Source organism: Bombus terrestris, chromosome 5 (genome assembly GCF_910591885.1).
Source record: "Bombus terrestris chromosome 5, iyBomTerr1.2, whole genome shotgun sequence".
In the NCBI taxonomy this organism is placed as follows: Eukaryota; Metazoa; Arthropoda; class Insecta; order Hymenoptera; family Apidae; genus Bombus; species Bombus terrestris.
Window position 1 is genome coordinate 11,005,807 of NC_063273.1, and position 20,405 is coordinate 11,026,211.

General features: G+C 35.6%; 1 protein-coding gene and 1 long non-coding RNA gene across 4 annotated transcripts in view; both read left to right on the forward strand.

Moving 5' to 3' along the window:
- Window positions 1–322: 322 nt before the first annotated feature.
- Window positions 323–10,412, forward strand: LOC125385083. The gene is made up of 3 exons (XR_007224037.1): window positions 323–623; window positions 8,832–9,192; window positions 9,915–10,412. It is a non-coding gene; the product is annotated as an uncharacterized LOC125385083 (long non-coding RNA).
- A 6,590-nt stretch (window positions 10,413–17,002) lies between these two features.
- LOC100647897 overlaps window positions 17,003–20,405 on the forward strand; it is a 113,076-nt gene continuing 109,673 nt past the window's right edge. For all 3 annotated transcript variants that reach the window (XM_048406271.1, XM_003395485.4, XM_020863081.2), the window contains exon 1: window positions 17,003–17,333. The gene's annotated coding sequence lies outside the window, so the exon portion shown is untranslated. The remainder of the gene's footprint in view (window positions 17,334–20,405) is intronic.

A 20,405-nucleotide genomic window follows, 5' to 3' on the forward strand; every position in this document is an offset into this window, starting at 1 on the left:
CCGTTGATCCCCAATTAATTTGGATAACAGAGGTTCTACTGTGTTATAGCTATCTATAATCCAACGATACTATTTCTTAACTAAGGAAAGTAGAATCCTCTGTTGAAAGAGAAAAGTAAAACAGTACGTTTCGATGAGTTACGAGCGTCGACCAGTCGACGATTGCGCACCACGTGGATCTGAATTCACGCCAGTAGGGGTAGCATAGTAGGGGTAGACTGCGCCTAGCTCGAATAAAGGGGACGGAAAACATGGCGGTGGGGGGTGGGGTGGTTGGCGTCCAGCGCCGGTAGACGCACCCGACCCCCTCCTGGCGATTCTGTGGTCCCAGAAGGAAAAACGACGGCTTCAGTCGGCACGCGGCGTCGCGACGCACTCCATCGTACGCGTTTCGTCCAACCGCGGAACAACGGTCCCCTATGTGTGTCGAATCCCATCGCTCGACTGTGTAACCTCAACATAAACAACAACACTCGGGGTGAGACCTGCGATCACGAAAGTTGTGTAAGTGATTGGTAAACGACTTTTCCTCTTACGTTCGTTGCCACAAACTATCGCGGACGTTCCTTGAACTTCGAACAACGAGCGACCGTGAACGTCCGTATTGCGGCCCTCGACCAATGGTGAGTTTTAAAAGTGTTTTCTATCTCTCTCTTTTTTAAGGACATATTATTCGTCATTTAACGAGGAGTTTCAAATAGAAAGATTAGTTATTTTTGGATCTGATCAAGTGGTGTATCAAACAGGTAATATTTCTATGAGGAAATAATAGAAGGTAATTGTGAGGTGGATGTAATGACAGAGTAAAGAGAACGGATAACAAATGTTAGGGCTTCTTTTGTAAATAGTGGGGTACAAGTTTTACAAGTGTTCGTGTTCGTGAAGATAAAATTAGAAATTTATCTTGGTCAGAATAAATAAGCAATTACCCGATACAATTAAATGTAATAGTCCGTAAGTGACTATTACATTTCTCGCGTCAATTTCAAAATTAATTTCTTTGTACGTGTAACTGATTCAGAATCTTCAAATAAGTGTAGTATGGTTTGATATGAAATTAACTATTTTGTGTAACATTTATGACAATAGTATAAAGATACGTTAGAACACTTTGTCAACTAATATATCGTTACTTAGATTGTTAATAAGATTATATATTGCCAATCTTAATATTGTGCATATAACACTTTAAAACAAGCGTAGACAAGTGCACAACGGCGTACAATTATCTTGCGCAGCATTTTTAACTATAAATTCCACGACATTTACGACAATTCTTTCGATCCATATTAAAACACCTTGTCATCAATATATCGTTACACGTATTAACATTTGTAGTCGTGGATGAACTCGAATTCAATAAATCTCCCTATTGTATGTTTACGGTATCTTAAATCTAATGCGACGTTTAACGCTATCAATTATCGTGACGTTCTATTACATCAGAGCGTTTCGTGTAATTATGTACGGGAATTACCCAAACGTGGTTTGCAATAATCGCGACGCGTTTGTGTAACGATACGACAATGAAATCAACGGAAATCGTTCCTGCTGATACACGTTCGTGTAATTATTGACAAGGCTGTCAAACGAAAAAAGAACTATATCGATCGCGACTCACCCAATTACGGGAAGAAACTTAAGGGAAGAAGAACTCCAATCAATTCGCGCATTCGTCTAATTGCTGTTTAAATTAGCGGAAGCAACACGATCGATTCTCGTTCACGTGGTCGCTCACAGTATTAATAAAAAACAAAGAGAATATCATAGAGAAAATGAAGGGTGCAGGACGAACTAGACTCGAAGCACATTGTTAAAATTCTCGTCAAACTTTCTATCTTCCGCCATTTTACTATTATTTAATCTAAGACAAGGGGCGTACCGATTAATTAAGTAAGATATGAATGCTTGAAGTTGAAAACTCTCAGAAGATCAAAATGAAGACAGTCTTATTAAAATATTCTCAATTTTGTTTGAAAGTTGCTCAACTTTTTCAGTGATCCAATATCCAACACTGTTCACCACTGTACCTCGAGCAACCACGACTTCTCATTCTCCACTCAATTTTCTTCCTCCATGTTGTATGCCTATTCATTCTTTTTCTCTTAATTTCTCTCTCTCTCTCTCTCTCTCTCTCTCTCTCTCCCTCCCACCCTTCTCGCTCTGATAAATTCAAGCTTAGGTTCTCGACGTTTTCTGGCGTCGAAAAAACTGGCGACAAATTTTTCATCGAAATGGAAGAAATTTCGCGCAGAAGCCGTTGAATGAAACCACGTTTTTTTCTTACGTTTTCTAACGTGTAGCGTTCAACGAAATAGAATTCAATAATTTAATGTTTCTTCCGTAAATTGGTGACTTCTATGCAATTTTATCGACATCCTTCTGACAAATGCATATTGGAATAGTGTCGAGCCGAAGATCCATTCTTAGGAGATATTCGTCGAAAATCTCCAGTTTCAGAGTATATTCTAGCACTTTCTTTCGACTTCTTTTCTCTTGTTATTCTAGTCGATAGGATTTTAACGTACTCGATGTATCTCTACATCGATCGTACCTTATTCCCCTTTTCCTCAGTCTATCGTGTTTACTAATTAAGCGATCCTACGGAAGACAGTTAAAATATTCAACGAAAGTCCTCCCTTCAGTCTGACCCTCGAAATCCCCCTCTATATTACGTCACCGTGCAATTCGTCGTTTCTATCCCCTTGGACGTCCGTTAATATTTATGCGCATCTGTCAACTCTACAAGCTTAGAATCGAGGATCTAATAAATCGCCCCGAATATCATAGATCGATTTTGACACTACCAAGATTTTTCCGAAATTATCTTCTTCGTTGATTTTATAGTGTTCCGTTGTGTTTTAAATAAATGCTACCGTAATGTTTGCAATTTTTTTGCGGAACTATGGAATCAATATAATATCATTGGTATTGGTAACTTTATGCCAATATTAATTCTTTTTTCTTCTTCTTCTTCAAATAACTTTGAGTTAAAGAGAATCATTGACTACGCAATCTCTGTGTTTACAATTTCCTGCGCGTTTTACTCCTACGATAATTTTAATCCTTTGTGCTGTAACTTCGTACTATGGCACGGATTACATGTAGTACCGATTCAATAAAAGCAAATTGTACTTGTGACGAAGTTTAGTTCAAACTCCAACTTCAGTTTCACTTCTTCGAACAAAAGGTTACTTACTAAATATAAATTATACGGTCGGTTTGTTAGAAGAGCAATATATTTAAAAATCCAGAAAGTTAAGTATAAAAATGAGTTATTTATCAGTATAATTCCACCGAACAATAATATATTATTTGGCAAGTAAGGCTGTTTTTATCAGCTTCTTAGTAATAAGCAATACACGCAGGCAATATTTTATTCTAGACATTCCAAATTTAAAGCTTCGATCACCCACATGAAAGAGAAAACAAGAAATTAACAATTTTCTAGTTCAAATTTTTTATTTAATATCGATTTTCTAAAAAATTAGCACAATCACTCAATTACCTAAAAAGTTCACGAATAAACTTTCTGAATATTTAACTTCCTAATAAACCAACTAATAAATAAACACCTTCAATTTTACTGAACGTACAAAAGCTACGTAAACCTACTTGCTCCAACTTCACTCCACGCCTAAATTTAATTTTCACGGAGTACTCCTAGGATCTGTCATAATTTATTGTTTAAAAACGCTCGGATTCTCTAAAACAAGGCGAAACGAACTTACCTCGAGTTAAAGGGAGAAAATCCATTGAGAATTCAAATTCGTTGAATCTTATCTGCTCTGGTTTGTAGAAGTAGTAGGTAGTGCGCGTAATCTCCCTGTTAAATCGTCGAACTCTCGTTCAATCACAAGGGATAAAAGCTATTCGAAATGAATCTCGTTGAGAGTTCGCGCGCGCTGCAATTTGTCAAGCGAGTTAGTTGCCGCGGAGAAACTGTCAGAAAGCGGAAATGTGCATAATGGATTGTTAATCTAGGCCGAAGGTGGCTTGGCGATTAGATGCATGCACGACAATACCACTGTACCCGCCTTCTCTTTATCGTAACATTAAATTTTATCTTCCGCTCGTCTCTGTCTTATAGCGTGCCACCTACCACTTACATATCTTTACGGGAAAATGCATTTTAAATGGTATTACGCCGTCGACGTGTTGCTACATGTCGAGAGAAAATAGTATTTAAGCGATGGAAATGTGTTTCAGACGCTAATATTCATCGTATCTCTGGGTAAATGGTAGTTGAGTCAGAAATAAAATTTGTTTATCGGTCGACTCTTCTTTATTTCACGAACCATATCCTCTCAAAATATGTTATATATCGGTATCGAAAGTAAGTTTCCATATACATATATATGTATACACAGAGGATTAGAGATAAAAAAGTACGAATGATTCATTTGACTTTGTTTTAAAGATCATACGTTGACTAGTAAGATTTGTAACAGTATTGAAGTGAAATAATTTTTCTTTTTGAGATTAGGGTTTGTAAATTCGCATATATTTTGCACATAAAATATAGAAGACAATCTCTGTTTGTTAAAATATAGTTAATGAGTAAAGTATAAAAAATATTTGGATCTTTAGCTGCACAAAGTACAGCAACGTTACCTTCCTAGCACCTTATGTCTATAACATTGAAATTCAGGAAAAAGTTCGAGATTAATAGCTGGAATTCATCTTTCAAATTTATTACCATAAATTACTTGCTTTTGTGCAAATATATAAGTTCCGCAAGTTACTCATGTAAGAGGATTCAAATAAATTTAAGTATAATTTCGTATGAAAAATTTTCTGAAATGTATATTGCTTTAATACAGCAACAAATTGTTACTGTATATTATCGCAGTAAATTCCATATTTTGAATGTTACAGATTTCACGTACATTATTATACAATAGTGCGTATATATATTTTATTCGAGTTTTATTCGTCCATTTTTAATAACTCCATTAAAATCTACTAACATAGTTAAGCACGTATACGCAAGTTCTATTCTCCAACTGTATGGATGGTGTTTACTCAGCTTCAACCATGAAAACGCATTCGAAACACGTACCACTATAAGAATGATCAATTCCACCCGATAAGCGAATAGAGTTGAACAAACTCATTAATAAACGAAAACTAGGGTTGAATGAGTCGTTTCCTCAATAAATAGTAATCTGTGTTGTGCAAAATATTCCGTCGAAAACCTTACACGTACTTGAATTACTCGCAAATGGTCATAAATTTCTTGACCAAGACATGTGAAAGATATTAGAATAATAATTATGGATAAGGAAATATTAAACGAACGCATCTTTTATATACGATGAATTTTTGAATAATTAATACAAAATTAAAGTAGTTTTGTAGTAATGAAGAATGAGCATTCTAAGGGATATAAGAGAAGGAATATGAGTATGGCTCATTATCATAAGTATTATTAATCTAAAAGAAATTTTTTAGAAAAATAGTTTGTACTTTTTTATGTATTATTTTATATTGTTTTAATTATATTAATTATATTATTTTTGAATATTCTTCTTAAATATAATTCTATCTTTACCATTTTAGTTTTGTTAACCAAAGTATTTTTATCACTTTTTAAATTAAAAGTTCTGAAACTCTTCTATTATGTGTTTAGAAAAAGATGTCCAAATAACACCAAATGAATATTACGGGACGGAAATATGACACGTCTGTCTGCAATTTCTTGATCATTATGTCATTTATTTTTAGTTTCTACAAGTAAGCACTGTACTGCAATAATGTAAAGAAAGGAACACAACCTGCAGTCGGAGGGAAATAAGATTCCTAAAAATAAATAATAAATCCAAAGGCATAGTAATAATACCTTATAATTATATTTATAATATTATCATAATCAATATTTCTGAAATATTTAGGAGGGTAGTGAAAATAAATATCCCAAAACCACTAATATTTGATTAACACCATATTTAATTTCAAATTTTCGTTCGTGCAAAAGACATTTTTATAAAGTATAATATATAATTTACCAATTTACCTAATTTAATTTACCATCAAATTAGTCAAAAATTGCACGACAAAATTCTATAAAGAGTCCTAAAAACGCTAGTGTTATTAATGTATAAATCAACGGCAGTATCAATTTTAAACAGCAAAAAGAATTTTACAAGATGTGAAGTGTAATTAACAAACTTAATTCACGAACGAATGGCAACTCGTTTCATGCTAAAGTTCGAAAAAAAGGCAGGTAACATTACACGTGCTCGCCAAATACACACGACCAAACCTCTATTTCAATGAATGTAATTTACGTCCAAGACGATGGCCAAAGGGATCACCGAGACGACGTCAATTTTTCTCCGTTACTCGAGCGTTCCACGCGTGTTTGTTCCAGCTTGCGTGTCGTAAGGAGGGCGAACACGTGTCGCGAAACCATCCGCGAGGTCTATAAAAATAGGGTGAAGAAAGCACGGAAATTGCACGTGCGGTCGCAATCGTTTTAACTGTGCACACGCTTCATTCGATAAGATATTGCATCACTCGCGGGAAACTTTAAATAGAGAAAGCTGCATTCAACCACCGACTCTTTGGAAGGAAGTAATAAGGTTGGTCGTCAAAAATGACCGATACTCTCCTTATCAGTCGTACAACTGCGACTACATAACGTTATTCGATAGCTACTTGATCACTGCGAAACAAATCTTGACCATAACAGTAATAACTATAAGGAGAAACTAGACAGAAATAAGAAAATGAGGAGATTGTAATTTTACATGATTTTTTTTGTAAACATGTAGAGACAAAGAGAATTATTTCATTGCTCTCTTACAACTCGAGGGAAACGTAGTTGTGTAATACTTTAACTTCGTAAAAGTAATTGAGAAAAAAAGATAGTTCCTGTAGAACTTCCTCTTCCAAAATTACCTAATTATATATTAAATAATTAACTTACTTATTTAATTAGAAAAAAATCTCGATATCTACAGTAATAATTTATATCTAGAGCGTACATCTTTTTGCAAATTGCCTCTGCTAACGTCTTCATGCTATGTATACTCTGATTCTTCCCACAATTTATCTCTATACAGTCATTCGTTAAATGTTTCAACGCCCCAGCAGATTCTATAGCATCCATGAAAATGTATAGTCACGAGATAAAACCTTGATAGATACTCTATTTCATAAATTTATTGAGAAAGTAGCGATGTTTGATTATAAGAAATTTTTGTTTAATATTCCTTCGTTTTAGAAAAACCATTAAAAGAGGAACGATTAAGAAATACTAAATAAAGACCCAGAGATTCGGAAAATTACTTCTCTCAGCGTACTAACAAAATTCAACTACGATAATTATTGCAAAGTCGTATAACTATAAATGAAAATCTTTTATTCTTTCCATATTCCTTTATTGTTAGAAAATGACCGAACGAAAGAGATATTAAGGAAAATAAAGGAAGTGATAAAACTCTGGTAAATTGTTCACCCTAAGAATAGGGTCGTAAAGAAACAGAGAAAAATCGTTTCCGTAGTGGTCGAGGATTTTCAATCGCGAGCCCCGTGAAGACCTCGTGTATCCTTCTATATACACGGCAGTGTAACGCAAACTCGATTCTACTCGTGTTTCCCCTACAGGAGGAACACGTTTTCCTTCTTTATTTTCCAGTGACTTTCGAGAAATCTATAAGACGAATGGTTATGCAGACCGTCGAATATGTTTTTTCCCTGGACTTAATATTTAGAGCATGAAAATTCTTGAGAATTTAGCTAAGAGATTTTGTCCCGAGGACGATAACAATTTTGTTCTGTGAGGATAAAGAGGATCAGCGAAGTAGAATGTAAAATTGAGATTTCGTGGAAAGCAAAAAATTATATAAGGTTTCGTGGAATATAAAGAAAAATGTAATTAGGAAGTACATATGTTTTTTCAAATTTAGTTCAATTTTTGCGTTAATACTCTATATCGATAGCTAAGTTAATTGTTAAATAGTCTAGTGAGAAGAGTGTGAGATATATGTATCAGAAGGATGTATGGTCGAGAGTTCAAGGCGAATAAAAATAACAATTGTAAACCCTGTCCCTTTTCATAGTTAAGAGGCAGAAAAAATAAACTATCATTATTATATTCGAGATCTTTCTTGTATTATTCATTAATTATATTTTACACTTTCTATAGCTATACTTAAGACAGTGACATTTGTGATATCGGCATAATCTAGGTTAATTTAATGACGTACTGAAATTATGTAACGAGCCACACTTATCTAAATACCATTATATGTTACCTACTAATTAATTTAACTATAATCGTAGGCCGAGTAATATTTATTACGATCTGAGGATAATTGCAATTGCTCAATGAGCGCGAAAGTCTAGCAATAGGTATTGTTATCTTTTATTGCACCGTTATATAAAGGCAATAAAATGATTAATTAACACAGCAGTCCATTATTATTATCGGAGGCAGTTAAATAATAATCCGACATACTGCACCTCATATGTAATTTATTGCTTAATAGAAATAAAATGTTCCCTTTTTCGACATACAATTTACTATTTAGCCGAAATTAATAACTTCTACGTGCCAAGTCACGTTTTCTTTCGATAAATCAATATCATTGATTCATCATCATTTGATTATTACAACAAGTTTTATATACAAACCATTTATGAGTTTTTTCAATGCATTATTTTTTCTATCCATTATTCAATACAGCATAATAATTTTGAAAATAATTTCTGAATATCAAATACACGCGAAACATTTCTCAAAATTGTACATATTCTTAAAAATTCTATATTTTTAGCATATATTATGTTTATCAAATATATTATAAAATCCTATTTCTTTATAGGAATAAGAAAAATGAAAAGATACATCCAGAAGGCAATCGATTTCGGCGTAGAATCCGGTTATCTCATTCCGAAAGACGCGGCGTACAAAGTTTTCCGTGTATCTTCGGATCTCATGAACGAAGGCAATTAAGAAAGTAAGGATAGAAAGTCGGACAGCACTGTTTCACAAGTTGAGGACAGAAGGCCTCGTCGAACGCCGATTAGATTCGAAGACAACGAGGTGCAGGACACCAAGGAGCGACAACGTAGAAACAGGAGGAGAAGAGGTTCATGGCGAAGGAGATCCAGGAGTGGATCCAGAAGAAGGCGAAAGAGGACGCGAAGGATATCACGAAGAAGACACGGCAGGAGACGTGACGAGTAATTGTACTAAGTTCTTTTTTCTTTTATCTTCCCGAAATGAAGTTCGTATGTAAGAGAAATAGTCATAGAAACTCTTTCAATTACGAGTATTTTGAAAGTTTGAAATTGAATGTTCAACGTATAATGATCTAAGCTCAATAAAACAAAATATTCTATAGAATATTCTATAGAATTAGCCTTTTTGAAACACCATTCTTCTTAAGAGAGGAAATGGCACGATCAACAATTGAATGAAAGGATTTCGAACGTTGTATTTTTAAAGATCTGTTTATTCCAATTATTTTCGGTTAATCTATTGCTTGATTCGCATCATATGCGTTTCATATCGTAAAGCATTAAATAAAGCAAAAGGTAGAATTTCCCAATAAACGTAATTAGTGTATGTTACTATATTTATTGCCAACAGCATATGTCCCGTATATTTTTGCTTCCAATTTTTCTGCAAACATAAAAACATCCATAATGAATCGATAATAGCATTCCAATATTTCCAATGTAATAATTCATTTACAGTGTAATAATCTGATTATTAATTTCACATCAAAGTATTACATCAGGAACGTGAAGCGTAGCTTCCAAAACATTCTTCTTCTTAGAAATTTAACTTCATAGAACCATCCCGAAGGGCAGTCATAATAGAATTAATACTATTAACTTGATCCCGATGTCGTTTCCAGGACCGCCGTTCTAAGTAATTAAACCGAACGAATTCGTTTTAGATCTGGAGCCGAGGAAGAAGTGGTAGAGATCGAGAACGACGATGATTACAACTTCGAGAAACAGGGAGAGAAAAGGAAGAGTCCGGATAACGCGAACGTAAGCGAGAAAAACGAACGTCTAAATCAGTCCGATGGTGAAAAAAAAGCAGAGAAGGCAGAGGACGATAGTTCGGATCTGTCCATCGAGGAGGACGAAAGTGACGACGAGGAAGGAAAAAAGAGAGAAGATACGACAAAATCGTAAACGTGGATACATCGACAAATTGATCGTGTTGTGTCAAACTCATACCTTGAGATTATGACGTCAAATGAAACTGTTTATTCATATAAAAGAGATGAAATGTCTCGTGGTAATATTTTCTTATTGGAATTCTTCTTGCAATTGACAATTATGTAGAATACTTATTTATGGTCGTGGTGATTCATACAAGTGTAGTCATGAGTAATAGGTTCACGTTTACATTTTTTGACAATAAAACAATATTATTGTGAAACTTATAATTAGATTTATTCCATTACATATCGCGATAGTGGAAATTGATTTTACTCATTTTCTTTAAAAAGATAGGGTTTGATACTATTTGGAATTTGATTGAAATTCAAGCTATTTATTTTAATAATTTAACTTATATGAATAGAAACTTGAATTCAACTAATTTCAAGCTCAAGCTTGAGTCACTTAAATACAAGCAACTTTATTAATCTGAACGACATTTACTTCAAAAGGTACAACAACTAGTGGTTTTTTGGTGACGGGTACTTTCCGCAGATAAAGATCCATACAGCACCCGAGTCCCCTGGACCACTTGGGGTTGGGTAAACGCCCAACCGTCGCGCAAGGCACACAGTGCCTTGCTTCCTGGATTAGCGAGGCCTGCAGGGGCTGTCGCTCGTCTCAGGTCGAACGGGGCCCTTTCTAAGCCCTTCCGTCTACCGTGACGGTACCGGAGCAGGTGGGACGCTGCTCACACGCCGAAGGCCATTCGGTGTAGGCAGACACCTTAATCCGGCCCTCTTGCCAGCATCTTGACCATCAACCACTGCCACCACGAGTCCATACCCATTATTTGGCCGAGCAGAGGGGTCACTACTCCCTCCGGGCTGTAACTCGACCCGCCCGTGGTACCAACCTAAGTCGTTGGTGGGACTATCGTGTGGATGTACGGCCACGTCACTACCGGCCGGGCGTCCTGCTAACCGAGCTCGGCAGTTCCAGATGGGACTCACGTAAGCGGGGATCACAGGGCGCCTCCAAACCCTGAACTGTCCCCGACGGTCCCACCCTTAACATCAGGATCGTGGGTGCGCTACTACCCAAGGCCCCGTGGAGAGAGTGTGGCCGCCTCACTCCTCAGGCGACCTTCCTTGCGGTGTACATAGGGACTCACGTAAGCGGGACGCTTGTCCCGACGGTCCCCCTGGCTGCGGGAACGTGGGTTTGCCAGCCCCCATAGGCTCGCAAAGCGAGCCCTCCCTGCGGGAATCAAAAGGTACAGCTATAAAACATTCCCACTAAATACCTCTAATACAACCACATAAATTCAGTCCATCATAAAGCGGCAGCCTAATTTTCCTCTTCCGCCAACTAATCGACTGTACCTCTACTATTGCGAATCTTCAAACCTCTTGTGAACCACGCGTCCCTTTCCTATAGGAGCGTTCACCTTCGTTCCGAACAAGTAAACGACCTCTGATAGAATTATTAAAAGCCCCCCCCCCCGTCTGAAGGGAAGAAGGGTAAACACAGAGGGAGCACCTATAATCCCGTCGCCTAAGTACTTCATTGGTAGTACTAACAAACGACAGCGAGTCATAGCCCAAAGGAAATTGACCATTAGTCAGCCTAGGCGTAGGTTTTCTTGCACAATTAAACTCATTAGCATGATTTTACAAATCGCAGGTACCAGACTACCAGTGCTAGTAAATTTCCTTATATAATAGTATTAAATTTGGCAGGAAAATAATTAGAAATGATGTTCTATGAGTCAATTTTATAAATTCCAAGCCAGCTGATTATTTTATTCCATGTAAAATAATAAAATTGTACAACAAAAATCTATAACCTACACTTGTTATTTGTTGATTACATTAGTATTATTATTAAATAAATTATTATGCAGAAGGGCCCAGGACACTTCCATCACAGTTGTCTCTGTCTTCTTCAATATTTCTTGCAAAATTACTGAAAAATTTTTGGCTCGATGATCCAGTTTAAATCAAGAATTGCTCGTGAGTTTCGTTTCATATGTAGAAATAGTATCCCAAAAGCTACTTTGAAAGAGCTATCTCGTAAACCATAATTGGATAAAGAATACGCTTCCAACAGGGAGCGAAAACATATCCCTTGAAGAACGAAGGCAAAAAGGTTCCGCGTTTTGTTTCGGTGGGCTTTTACGAGCTTTCCTCCGTTATCCCGACTCGTTATTTAGCTATTGTGTACGCAAGAGAATAGAATACAGGATGCATATAGGGTGTGAAATTTGATCGCTGAGTTTACTTGAATTTTTCTAACCGTGAAGTTTCTTGAGAGTAATTCCGTTTCTTTTTTGTACCGTGGTGAATATTTATTTTGTATTTAGAACAATTTTTGGGAGAATTGTAATTGATTATAATTTTCACTTTGATTTAAAAACTAAACAGCAATAATTGCAATATATAGATAAATTATACTACCACAGTGATAAGAAAATAAAATAAGGTTTCGGAAGAATAGGTACATCGATGTAAAATTTCTGTATCAACCAACTACAAAGGGTTATAGGAGTTGTATTAGGGGTTATATTATTATGCAATAATATCTCATGTTTGATTAAAGATTTTAGTTGAATATTCTAAAGCAACGCTTCAGAATCGAAATAGAAGCTCGTCAATCGTATGTATGTAACTTGAGGTATGATTCAATGAAATGATATTTCTGTGTAATTGAAAATTTTGTAATGGTTACTTTATTACATCATCATCAATTCCTTTGAGGAAAAATGTTTGTTAATTCTGTCAAGGTTCTAATGATATACATATTATAATTATGGACATATTAAAATAAATATTCTCAGATTTCAACTACATGCATATTTTAAACATACCTATGTTAATTTTGATTATATTCGAGTATCAAACATTTTGTTTTTATCTACCAAGAGAATACGAAGCTTAATTAATTATCGTAAAGGTGTGCTGATGTACATTCGATCCAATCTAATTTTCTTTCCACGTTTTATTTAATTTCTGACTACACGATACGTCGTAAATCTAATACTTTTTCTAAAGATCCGTTGCACTTAGTTCAATCAACACATTTGTACGGCGAACATAGATTTTCCTAACAACAAAAGCTATTAATACGTCTTGTGGATGAATAATGATATAGAAGCAATTATATCATTATACAAACCAATTAATTTTCTTGGAATAAGATAAAGGCAATAGTGTACACTAAAAAAAAGTGACTGTACTATAATTCACTATAGTCTACAATTCGTATCAAAGGAATCAATGAAAAGAAAAAGGCAAGTATTTATTTATATACTTTCCAAAAACCTATTAAAGTCTTTAAACATGAACCGTGTTGCAAATCTACAAAATTTCTACTAAACAAAAATGTATGAATTGATCATCGTAACCATTCTGGTAATTTCAGTACTTTACAAAAAAATCATTCAAGTTCGCAAAAATGTGTTGCTATAAATATATGAAATTTTCACAAAAACATAGAAATTGTTCCTTTTAACCACTCTGATAGTTTTACTATTAAAATACAATACAAAATACAATACAACCATTTCCGCAGACGATACCAAATAAAATAAAATAAAACAGTATTAATATTTATCAACATACCCGAAAAGACCACAAAAACAGCATAAAAGTTCCCATTTCATAAAATCCGCGGAACACAAACAGCGAAATCAAAGTAAACCCGAAACCCTAATCCAACCATCCATTAGCCGAAGTTCAATGCATGGCGTTTACAACCGCTGCGGAATAAACCCTGAAAAGCGATCGCATTTTTCTCCCTATGACCCTCAATTCCAGTCTCGACAATCTACCGCAGCAAGTTGATCGCGCGATGTCTTCGATTAAAAATTCTCCGCTAATTTATTAGCGCGCATGTAGTACATACAAATAACACATCTGGGGGAGCGACGCACTCACGAAATTGCAGGAAGAGCGTGTACGATTTCCTGGTGAACAAGGGAGTACGGTGATCCAGTGGCCCTCAGCCTGTCCAATGACTGCAGCCATGGCCAAGCACTTGACCTCCGTCACAGCCCGTGAACTCAGCACCGATATTTACGAGCGGTATTCCGCTTACTGGTTTCCTCGCCCTCTTCGAGGCGCGTATTCTACCATCCTTGTTCGTTCGACGATGTCGTGGCAAAGCGTTATCCTCGTTGCGCATACACTACGGTGCACCGATCGATCGTCGTCGGCTGCATGGTCGACGAAGGGCGCAACGTTTCCCGCTTCGACGGCGCACAATGCGACAAGAGCCACAGCTTTTCAACCTATCCCCGTAACGAAAGTCTGAAACGGTGTTCCGCGGTTTCGCAAAAAGCAGCTGATGTAGCAGGGAATAACATGCTCTACGTCGTCGAGGGTGGCTTGTGTGTCGTAATTTAGTTCCTTTAGGTTATGTTTCTTTCTTCTTTCTTTTCATGGTTTTCGGGTGGATTCGGAGGTTTGAGGGTGGCTTATGCCTTTCAGTTTGGCTTTTTAATCTCAGTTTGGATCTTTCTTCTCTTTTGTTTGTTTGTTAACTCATATTATATCATGCGCAGTTTAGAATATGTTTGATCAAGAAAATTCGTAAAATTACAGGGTTGCTTTTTGGGTGACACGCTTGATATCATTGAGAGGCAACTTGTATATTTGTATAATTGTTTGTTGATTGGTGTTATGTTATTGTGGAGTTTCGAATTTGTGGATTAAAGGGATAGAATTAAAGGGTTGTTTTCCGAGTGGATTTTTTGACATCATTGAAGGGTGTCTTGTATGTTTTAATTTAGTTCGTTCTTGCAATGTTTGATGTTAAACAAGGTTCTGAGTAGTAAAACGAAATAATGAGATCCTAAAGAATTAACGTAAAAGGAGGGATACGTCGTCGCCACTGTCCTCATCTACGAAACAATTTACGTTCCTCCGAAACATAATATGTATATCCTAACGATATGTAATAATATATGAACATAAAAATTACAATCCTCTACTTTTGCCTTAAAGCGTCTCACAATAGGTAGTTCTTCGAAGACTATTTCATTAAACTTTCACCCTGAAGTCTCTATTCACCTTTAAGATCGCTCCTCTTAGCACATTAACATTCATACCTATATTCCTCCAAAAACTTTATTTCTTTTCATTGCTATCGCACATTCATATATAACAAACATAAGCCCCACCCAGAGTCAATATCCTCTGTGTAAACATTCATGTAATACTGTCGTCTTTGATTAAAATATCCGATCTAAATCTTTGTGACATCACAAAATACTAAAAGTTTTATTTTCTTTTACCTTTGTCTTGTTTTTCTACATTCAGTTTGAAATATTTGAAATATTATATATGAAAGCTAAATGGAAAAATCTGATAAATACAATTTTATTGATTTTCTGGTTTTGGCGTTATTCAATAGATATATTTTAGGATAAATTTTAAAAGGGTTCATTTTAATATAATATAATCAAAAAGAAAAACAATATCTCAACATCTTAAACAAAAGTCTTATTACCATTTTATATATTGCAAGGAAACAGTATAAATATTTGTAAATTCCGAGATAAATTTTAAAAAATAATTCTGTAATTGTTAGTTCTCTATGAATTTAGATTTATATTATTTTATTGATTAGCATGGCCTCTGAACGGTAAGTAACAAATACGGAGAACTTCAGATATTTCAATATAAACCTATGAAAAATGACAAAAATGCTAAATCAGACAATTTAACACTTAATTTCAATGAAAGTAATCGGGAATCATAATTTTGGAATTAGTAATTTAATTTTACTACTGATCCCTATCACGAAGAACGCAAGATACAAAATACAAAATCAAAGTAAATACCCTAAATTTTAATAATCTGACATAAATTAACACGGTAAAACCTTGATTATACGAATCTCTATTATTCGAACTCTCTATTATCCGAATACGTTTCGCATTAACGATCAACGATAATACTAGCGAAAAGAGGAAATAGCTTTATCACCGATTAAATTCAAACATAATTCTTGTTATGTGGTGGTATATGCTTCAGTGGGCTTTAAATGTGCAACACTAAAAAAAGCGCGAAAAAAGCTAGCGAAATACATTGGAGACACCATACAGGAAGAAATAGAAGTTAATATTACGATGTAGAAGAGGCTCTTTCTGCATTGAATACAATACCAGGATTCGATGACTGTGATAATACCGACGTGGTAGAATGGTGGTTTCAATGTGATAAATCTCCTTCAATCGACCATGATACTAATGTTATCAGTGCTTCGAATAATAAATTGAGACATGGATATAATAACAGTAATGATATTTCTCGACATTTTGAAGTATTTGAAGCTTTTAAAATAGAGTTAAGACGGTAAGAGGAAAAAAAGTTTTGTAACTGTAGCGAATTGAATCTGCTGAAAAAGTTGTGTGATTTAGCAGCTGAAGAGATTTGTCACTCATAAATCTTTAATCGAATCATATTTAATTCCATTACTTGTATTGTTATTAATATTTATGTTTTTTTTCTGAAATTCATACATGAAGATGCACATCAGGATCTTTTCCTATTATCCGAAAATTTTCTTATCCGAACACCGTTGATCCCCAATTAATTCGGATAACAGAGGTTCTACTGTGTTATAGCTATCTATAATCCAACGATACTATTTCTTAACTAAGGAAAGTAGAATCCTCTGCTGAAAGAGAAAAGTAAAACAGTACGTTTCGATGAGTTACGAGCGTCGACCAGTCGACGATTGCGCACCACGTGGATCTGAATTCACGCCAGTAGGGGTAGCATAGTAGGGGTAGACTGCGCCTAGCTCGAATAAAGGGGACGGAAAACACGGAGGTGGGGGGTGGGGTGGTTGGCGTCCAGCGCCGGTAGACGCACCCGACCCCCTCCTGGCGATTCTGTGGTCCCAGAAGGAAAAACGACGGCTTCAGTCGGCACGCGGCGTCGCGACGCACTCCATCGTACGCGTTTCGTCCAACCGCGGAACAACGGTCCCCTATGTGTGTCGAATCCCATCGCTCGACTGTGTAACCTCAACATAAACAACAACACTCGGGGTGAGAACTGCGATCACGAAAGTTGTGTAAGTGATTGGTAAACGACTTTTCCTCTTACGTTCGTTGCCACAAACTATCGCGGACGTTCCTTGAACTTCGAACAACGAGCGACCGTGAACGTCCGTATTGCGGCCCTCGACCAATGGTGAGTTTTAAAAGTGTTTTCTATCTCTCTCTTTTTTAAGGACATATTATTCGTCATTTAACGAGGAGTTTCAAATAGAAAGATTAGTTATTTTTGGATCTGATCAAGTGGTGTATCAAACAGGTAATATTTCTATGAGGAAATAATAGAAGGTAATTGTGAGGTGGATGTAATGACAGAGTAAAGAGAACGGATAACAAATGTTAGGGCTTCTTTTGTAAATAGTGGGGTACAAGTTTTACAAGTGTTCGTGTTCGTGAAGATAAAATTAGAAATTTATCTTGGTCAGAATAAATAAGCAATTACCCGACACAATTAAATGTAATAGTCCGTAAGTGACTATTACATTTCTCGCGTCAATTTCAAGATTAATTTCTTTGTACGTGTAACTGATTCAGAATCTTGAAATAAGTGTAGTATGGTTTGATATGAAATTAACTATTTTGTGTAACATTTATGACAATAGTATAAAGATACGTTAGAACACTTTGTCAACTAATATATCGTTACTTAGATTGTTAATAAGATTATATATTGCCAATCTTAATATTGTGCATATAACACTTTAAAACAAGCGTAGACAAGTGCACAACGGCGTACAATTATCTTGTGCAGCATTTTTAACTATAAATTCCACGACATTTACGACAATTCTTTCGATCCATATTAAAACACCTTGTCATCAATATATCGTTACACGTATTAACATTTGTAGTCGTGGATGAACTCGAATTCAATAAATCTCCCTATTGTATGTTTACGGTATCTTAAATCTAATGCGACGTTTAACGCTATCAATTATCGTGACGTTCTATTACATCAGAGCGTTTCGTGTAATTATGTACGGGAATTACCCAAACGTGGTTTGCAATAATCGCGACGCGTTTGTGTAACGATACGACAATGAAATCAACGGAAATCGTTCCTGCTGATACACGTTCGTGTAATTATTGACAAGGCTGTCAAACGAAAAAAAAACTATATCGATCGCGACTCACCCAATTACGGGAAGAAACTTAAGGGAAGAAGAACTCCAATCAATTCGCGCATTCGTCTAATTGCTGTTTAAATTAGCGGAAGCAACACGATCGATTCTCGTTCACGTGGTCGCTCACAGTATTAATAAAAAACAAAGAGAATATCATAGAGAAAATGAAGGGTGCAGGACGAACTAGACTCGAAGCACATTGTTAAAATTCTCGTCAAACTTTCTATCTTCCGCCATTTTACTATTATTTAATCTAAGACAAGGGGCGTACCGATTAATTAAGTAAGATATGAATGCTTGAAGTTGAAAACTCTCAGAAGATCAAAATGAAGACAGTCTTATTAAAATATTCTCAATTTTGTTTGAAAGTTGCTCAACTTTTTCAGTGATCCAATATCCAACACTGTTCACCACTGTACCTCGAGCAACCACGACTTCTCATTCTCCACTCAATTTTCTTCCTCCATGTTGTATGCCTATTCATTCTTTTTCTCTTAATTTCTCTCTCTCCCTCTGTCTCTCTCTCTCCCTCCCTCCCTTCTCGCTCTGATAAATTCAAGCTTAGGTTCTCGACGTTTTCTGGCGTCGAAAAAACTGGCGACAAATTTTTCATCGAAATGGAAGAAATTTCGCGCAGAAGGCGTTGAATGAAACCACGTTTTTTTCTTACGTTTTCTAACGTGTAGCGTTCAACGAAATAGAATTCAATAATTTAATGTTTCTTCCGTAAATTGGTGACTTCTATGCAATTTTATCGACATCCTTCTGACAAATGCATATTGGAATAGTGTCGAGCCGAAGATCCATTCTTAGGAGATATTCGTCGAAAATCTCCAGTTTCAGAGTATATTCTAGCACTTTCTTTCGACTTCTTTTCTCTTGTTATTCTAGTCGATAGGATTTTAACGTACTCGATGTATCTCTACATCGATCGTACCTTATTCCCCTTTTCCTCAGTCTATCGTGTTTACTAATTAAGCGATCCTACGGAAGACAGTTAAAATATTCAACGAAAGTCCTCCCTTCAGTCTGACCCTCGAAATCCCCCTCTATATTACGTCACCGTGCAATTCGTCGTTTCTATCCCCTTGGACGTCCGTTAATATTTATGCGCATCTGTCAACTCTACAAGCTTAGAATCGAGGATCTAATAAATCGCCCCGAATATCATAGATCGATTTTGACACTACCAAGATTTTTCCGAAATTATCTTCTTCGTTGATTTTATAGTGTTCCGTTGTGTTTTAAATAAATGCTACCGTAATGTTTGCAAATTTTTTGCGGAACTATGGAATCAATATAATATCATTGGTATTGGTAACTTTATGCCAATATTAATTCTTTTTTCTTCTTCTTCTTCAAATAACTTTGAGTTAAAGAGAATCATTGACTACGCAATCTCTGTGTTTACAATTTCCTGCGCGTTTTACTCCTACGATAATTTTAATCCTTTGTGCTGTAACTTCGTACTATGGCACGGATTACATGTAGTACCGATTCAATAAAAGCAAATTGTACTTGTGACGAAGTTTAGTTCAAACTCCAACTTCAGTTTCACTTCTTCGAACAAAAGGTTACTTACTAAATATAAATTATACGGTCGGTTTGTTAGAAGAGCAATATATTTAAAAATCCAGAAAGTTAAGTATAAAAATGAGTTATTTATCAGTATAATTCCACCGAACAATAATATATTATTTGGCAAGTAAGGCTGTTTTTATCAGCTTCTTAGTAATAAGCAATACACGCAGGCAATATTTTATTCTAGACATTCCAAATTTAAAACTTCGATCACCCACATGAAAGAGAAAACAACAAGAAATTAACAATTTTCTAGTTCAAATTTTTTATTTAATATCGATTTTCTAAAAAATTAGCAGAATCACTCAATTACCTAAAAAGTTCACGAATAAATTTTCTGAATATTTAACTTCCTAATAAACCAACTAATAAATAAACACCTTCAATTTTACTGAACGTACAAAAGCTACGTAAACCTACTTGCTCCAACTTCACTCCACGCCTAAATTTAATTTTCGCGGAGTACTTCTAGGATCTGTCATAATTTATTGTTTAAAAACGCT